This window comes from Macaca mulatta, chromosome 9 (assembly GCF_049350105.2).
Source record: "Macaca mulatta isolate MMU2019108-1 chromosome 9, T2T-MMU8v2.0, whole genome shotgun sequence".
NCBI classification, from domain to species: domain Eukaryota; kingdom Metazoa; phylum Chordata; class Mammalia; order Primates; family Cercopithecidae; genus Macaca; species Macaca mulatta.
Window position 1 is genome coordinate 55,800,132 of NC_133414.1, and position 6,724 is coordinate 55,806,855.

At 53.3% G+C, this 6,724-nt stretch overlaps 1 non-coding gene across 1 annotated transcript; it reads left to right on the top strand.

Moving 5' to 3' along the window:
• The first annotated feature begins 5,699 nt into the window (after positions 1-5,699).
• LOC114670231 (U6atac minor spliceosomal RNA) lies at positions 5,700-5,824 on the top strand. Its single transcript, XR_003719712.1, has one exon. It is a non-coding gene; the product is annotated as a U6atac minor spliceosomal RNA (small nuclear RNA).
• Positions 5,825-6,724: the final 900 nt, after the last annotated feature.

Here is a 6,724-nt window from a genome sequence, read left to right on the forward strand (position 1 = left end):
CCCAGCTACTCGGGAGGCTGAGGTGGGACAATTTCTTGAGCTCAGGAGGTGGAGGTTGCGGTATGCTATGATCATGCCACTGCATTCGAGCCTGGGTGACAGAGCTCACTTGAACCTGGGAGGCGGAGGTTGCGGTGAGCCAAGATCGTGCCTTTGCACTCCAGCCTGGGCAACAAGAGTGAAACTCCGTCTTAAAAAAAAAAAAAGAAAAAAAATAAATAAATGTGGGTGCTCTCAAAACACCAGATGTGTCTATTCAGTCATGCATAGAACCTGGGAAAGGGACCTCTGGTTGGATTCCTGAATGCAGTGGACTTACAGTGAGTTGGGCCTGGGTCAAAACTCTATTGCCTAACTCTCATATAGCCCCAACACTAACAGAGGACCACAATAAGGCTTTGGGTCCTTGGGTATCAATGCCAAGATGGATTCTGTGTCTACCGGCACCTGAAATGTTTAAATTCCTCTTTACCTAGTATGTGGCAACTCTAGTAAATAGCCATTAGTGCTGTGGGGGAAGAATTGAGGAATCACGACCACTTACTCACTGCCGTGAAGGAGTTGTTCCTTCTGGAAACCTAGCCTCTCCTTCAAGCACTGGGCTCTGGTCTGAAGCTTTTCACTGGGGTGGCTGCCCTCAGCTTCCATCTCCCATCTTGGATTTCTTTTGGTTGTGTAGATTAAGCAATGACTTTGTGGACTGTTCTCCTCCTTGGCCACAGGAATAACCTGCTCAATTCACCACCTCCACAGTTCTGGGAAGGTCAGATGTCCCCGGCTGCCACAGCAATGTTGGCACCTCTGCTTAGAGAGGGCCATGCTTTCTCCAAGCCTCCAGGGGCTACAGAGGCAGCATGTTGGCCCCACCTCCTGGGCTCTTTCTAGGATGTTGTATCCTGTATCTTAGGATAGTGTTCTCACACCAGCTTGGGTAACATAGTGAGACCCCCATCTCTACAAAAAATAGAAAAAGTTAGCCCATGATGCTGGTACATGCCTGTAGCCCCAGCAACTCAGGAGGCTGAGGTGGAAGGACTGCTTTAAAGTCAAGGTTGCAGTGAGCCATGATCGCACCACTGCACCCCAGCCTGGACAACAGAGCAAGACGCTGTCTCAAATAAATAAGTAAATAAATAAAAATAAACCCTACCTTATCCAACTTTATGTTCTACCCCCTCCCCACCTTGTCCCAGGACCCTCGGGCCTGCCCCACACACAGGTGCACACGCACACCTCCCTCTCTCACTCGCTCTTTCCAGTCACCTTGACCAAGTCCTGCAGCTTCTTTAGAATGTGGTCCCTGCCCTTTCTTACCAAGCCCAGTGCCTTCCCAGCCAAGTGTAGTCTCAAGTTCCGGTGTGACCAGGAGCAGGTGGCTGGACCTGAGGGTGGCCATTGCCTTGCAAGTCAGTGGCGGCTGGGCACCTGTGTGCTTCCCTTCAGACGACCCCATTCCAAACTTCAGGGAGCCTCTGTCCCCACAGAGGGAGCTAAACTGACCAGGACTGAGAGTTCACAATTTTCTCTAATTATGCCCTGGGCTCAATTCTCAGCATTTTTAGCCCTCCAGCAGCAGGAAATAGTCTCTTTAGCTGCAGCCTGAAGGCCCTGTGACCAACACTGTGCTGTGGTGTGGTTGGTGGTGAATCATGCTCAGCCTTTCACTGTCGTTCTCTAACTGATGGTCTCAGCAGCACCCATCCAACTCCAGGCTTTATTGACGTCCATCCCCAGGACCTCTCAGACAACTGAGCTATGGCATCCCCAGTGCATGTTTTCCCATTCTAATTCACCAAATGTGGAGGTTCTAACAATTTCATCTAACAATTTCAGCATGCCAGGGGCATCAACCTGCCACCCACCACCAGAGTTGGCGCCAGCAGTGATGTGAAGCAGCTCGAACATCCCATGTGGAGACTGCTTCCTCCACCCACCCTGGAACCAAGCCCCCAGCTCAGGATCTCTGGAAAACTCAAGCTGGTCCTGTGCAGGGAGGAGCCACCCCCATGGTAGAATGAAGGAGACAGGATGCCACAACGGAGACCTCGCCCGATCCCTGGGGGAGCTCTGATGCTGTGATGGCTGGTCAGGGACATCCTTCCTTGAGGCAAGGGAACTCTGCCCTTCCAGGCCACTGGAGGTGCTAAGATAGCAAAAGGAGGGGCATGACTGTGGGCCGAGGGCAATTCCTGCAGGGGACTCAGCTGAGAGCCACCAGTAGCCACTCTTCCCAGTGGCTATGGGACCGAGTGCATCAGTCCTGAGAGGATCTTGCCTGTGGGAACAGAGCACCAGAGGCCTTGGAAAGTCCCTCTGAGCACGACTCCTCTGTGCCTAACCCTGAGCAGCTCCTAAATTGTGTATTGCTTTGGATGTGCCAGCAGTTCCAAATCCCATGGGGCCAGCCGGGCAGACAGCACCCAGTGTAGAGAGAACAAAGGGTGAAGCCGACCGAGCGCACGGCGGGTTTGAACTGTTGCACGGGTGGGAGGCAGGGTGGATGAGACAAGGAGGAGTCAGAGGGATGCTGTGGCTGGAGCTGATTGGGAGAAGAGGAGGCCATGGGGGAGGTTTTCTGGTGGGGACCAGACATGGCTAGAGCAGTGCTTGAAAAAATTCCATCTACCATAATGGATGTTAAGAGGGGATAACTCTGCATTCCCTGAGCTTTGGCTGTACCAGCGGGGACAAAAAACAGCTCCAACCTCCAGGAGTGTCAGGAGAGCGACACAGGCACATAAGAGGCAGAAAGGACTGTGAGGCCAAGTGCCAGCTAGCTGAGGTCCGAGGCAGGGCCACGTGGAGGGGACCCGCAGGGCTTCCTGGCTAGTGTGTCCAGGGGGCCCTGCCCCAAGGGCTGGCCAGTGGGGAGGCACTGGCCTCATCTCCAACTGTCAGCAAGGGAATGTGACTCTCCAGGAGGAGGAGACTGGCCCAAAGCCACGCAGCCACGCAGCAGTGGAGTCAGGACCTGCACCCGAGTTGGTGCTAGAACCACCTCCCTAACCACCAGTCCACACTGCCCATGTTGAGGTGGCCAGGAGGTCAGGAACGAGCAGCCTTGACAAAACAGCCCACAGGGATGCCAGGGCTGGGAACCACACTGCTGCAAGAGGACAGAAGGGGAGATGCACGCTGGGAACAGACACTCAGGACGGAAATGTGTCAAGAAGGAAAGAAGAATGCATATGGCAGCCTGAGGGGCTGGCAGTGTCTGACAGGGCTTGTTACAGAAGTGGGGAGAAGAGTCCACGCCGGAGGGGCTGGTGGGGTAGGGGAGGACAATGGGCTCCGGAGGGGCCGTGTGTGTATGCAGGAGAGTCACAGAGACAGGAAGAAAGCCAAGGGGATGAGGAGCCCCACGGAGAAATAAGATGGGAAATTCGGTCGGGGTGGGGTAGGGGAGGGTCAGGGAGAGAGGGAGGACTTTGGAGTAGAAACGATTAGAGTGGTTTTGTTGTTGTTGTTGTTGTTGTTGTTGTTGCTGTTGTCGTTTTGAGACAGAGTCTTGCTCTGTCACTCAGGCTAGAGTGCAGTGGCACGATCTCGGCTCACTGCAACCTCTGCCTCCCAGGTTCAAGCGATTCTCCTGCCTCAGCCTCCTGAGTAGCTGGGATTTACAGGCACCCACCACCATGCCCAGCTAATTTTTTGTATTTTTAGTAGAGACGGGGTTTTGCCATGTTGCCCAGGTTGGTCTCAAACTCCTGAGCTCAGGCAATCCGCCTGCCTGTGCCCCGCAAAGTACTAGGATTACAGGTGTGAGCCACCGCGCCCAGCCTACGATTAGAGTGTTTTTAAGTGCTGGGGTAGAAGGCAGTAGACAGGAGCCCTGGCCACGGGAGAGGCTGGCCTGGGGCGTTGTGTGGGGCGGTGAAAATGCTACGGGTAGAATTAGGCGGGAAGGAAGAGGAGTGTGGCAGAATTCCATTCTAAAACAGGATAGTTAGGAAAGGTCTCACAGGCAATATTAGAGGAAGATGTGAAGGTGCTGAGCTATCAAGGGTGGGAACCAGTGTCGACACTCTACGGGCAGGAGAGGTCTGGTGCTCCTGGTGCCTGGTGCTATGGCTGGAAAAGCAAGTGCAGCTGGAACAGAGTGGGCAAAGGCGAGAGGAAGAGGAAGTGAAGGCAGAGAGGTGACAACGAACTTCACACAGGGTCATGGGAAATACTGTGCAGACTCCGGGTTGGATTCTGAGGCAAGTTGGCGCCCTCAGAAGTTTGCAGCTGAGAAGGGACATGGCTGGGGATGACTGAGCTGCTGCTGACTTAGCTGACAACTGAACAAGAAAAGCAAGTGCACACACAGGATATCCAGTCAGGAGGCTATGGCAGGAACCGGTGGGAATGCAGGAAGCACGGACTGTGACTCATTGTTAAGGCCATAGTGGGGGATGTGGTGACCATGGCCTATTTCTGGAAGTACCTGCAGCCTTGATGGGAAGGATTTGCTTGTGGGTGCTGTGCTCGCTGTGAGAAATGAGGCGTTCGCAAGAATCCTGGTTAGGCGAATGTGATGACTGGTTTGAAGGAGATCAGTGGCTGCACATTCAGCTCAAGGTGTCTAGGAGATGTCCAGGTGGAGACGTTGGGGGAACAAATGCATTAGAGCCTGGGGTTGAGGAGAGAGGCCCAGGATATGAGGAGCATTTGGGAACTGTGTGTCTTCAGGAAGAAGGGATGAGGTCACCAATGTCAGTGGAAGTTTTAGAGAAAAGTTCCAACCCTGACAGTCCCAGGGGGCGTTTCAACATTAAAAGATTGGGACAGTGATGAGGAACTAGTGAGGACTAAGGGCTGGTCAGCGAGGTAAGAGAACCATGGGACAGAGGTGCTGGAGGCCAAGAAAAAAATATTTCAGGGCAACAGCAGTGGCTCATGCTTGTAATTTCAGCACTTTGGGAGGCCAAGGTGGGTGAATCACTTGAGGTCAGGAGTTCCAGACCAGCCTGGCCAACATGGTGAAATCCCATCTCTACTAAAAGTACAAAAATTAGCCAGGCATAGGCCGGGTGCAGTGGCTCATACCTGTAATACCAGCACTTTGGGAGGCCGAGATGGGCGGATCACGAGGTCAGAAGATTGAGACCATCCTGGCCAACATGGTGAAACCCTGTCTCTACTAAAAATACAAAAAATAAGCTTGGTGTGGTGGCGTGTGCCTGTAATCCCAGCTACTTGGGAGGCTGAGGTGTGAGAATCCCTTGAACGAGGGAGTCAGAGGTTGCAGTGAGCCAAGATCGTGCCACTGCACTCTAGCCTGGCGACAGAGCAGACTCTGTCTGGAAAAAAAAAAAAAAAAAAAAATTAGCCGGGCATGGTGGCACATGCTTATAATCCCAGCAGCTACTCAGGAGGTTGAGGCAGGAGAATCGCTTGAACCTGGGAAGTGAAGGTTGCAATGAACCGAGATCGTGCCACTGCACTCCAGCCTGGACAACAGAGCAAGACTCCATCTCAACAAACAAACAAACAAACAAAAATTTCAGAAAGAAATGATCAGCCATGATATGGTCAGGCAGAAAAGGCAGATGGAGTTGGAGTGGAACGAGGGAGAGTGCCTTGGGGTGGGAGGTGAGAAAGTGGAAACAATGAAGGTGGACAACACAGCATGACTTTGCTGTTAAGGGGCACAAAGCAGTGAGGTGGTCGCTGCAAGTGGAAGTGGGGTCAAGAGAGGGTTTTAGGAGAAAACCGTGCTGTATGAAGGGAAAGAAGGTTGGCATTCCCCTTGACAGGGATGGAAGAGGCCCTCGGGCCTGACAACACACAGAGGGTTAAGGTGCTCCCACCTACTTCTGGCATCTAACCCTCGTTTTTTAAATCTTTTTTTTTTCTTTTTTTTCTTTTTTTCTTTCTTTTTTTTTTTTTTTTTTTAGTATGAGGCGCATTTGGGAAACGTGTGCCTTCAGGAAGAAGGGATGAGGTCACCAATGGGAGTGGACGTTTTAGAGAAAAGTTCCAACCCTGACAATCCCAGTGCAGTGGTCGGATCTCAGCTCACTGCAACCTCCGCCTCCTAGGTTCAAGAGATTCTCCTGCCTCGGCCTCCTGAGTAGCTGGGATTGCAGGCGTCCGCCACCAAGCCTGGCTAATTTTTGTATTTTTAGTAGACACGGGGTTTCACCATGTTGGCCAGGCTGATCTCGAACTCCTGACCTCAAGCGATTCATCCCCCTTGGACTCCAATTGTTCTGGGATTACAGGCGTGAGCCACAATTCCCGGCCCTTAAATCTTTTAAAAACTAAAAATTAAAAAAGAGAGAGAGAACAAAGCAGCGTATTTCCATGCGGAGGGTACCGTCTCCGTGGAGAAGGCCAAGGGGAGAAGCGCAGGAAGGACGTCCTGGAGTGAGGAGACTGGGGAGACCTGATGGAGTGGAGGGTAGGGAGGGAGGGAGGCTGTGCGGACGCGGGCATTAGGGGCTCATCGCGTGGCGCACTGGACACCGGGCTGGTCCGGAGCCAGAGGCAGGAAGGTGGGCAGAGGATGCAGCGGGCGAGTAGGAGCCCTCCTGATGGCTGCTCTCAGGAGAAACCAAGACCGAGTGTGCAGAGAGTCGGGAAGGAAGATGCCTTGGGAGAGTGGCTGAGGCAAGCCAGCAGAGGGTGTCCGGGACAACGTGTGCGGGCTGCCAAGCGCTCCGGTGCTGCGCAGGGTGGAGTCCTGGGGCTGGGCCGGCGGAGTGCTGCGGCGCCTGGGGTTGAGGGGGTGCAGGCG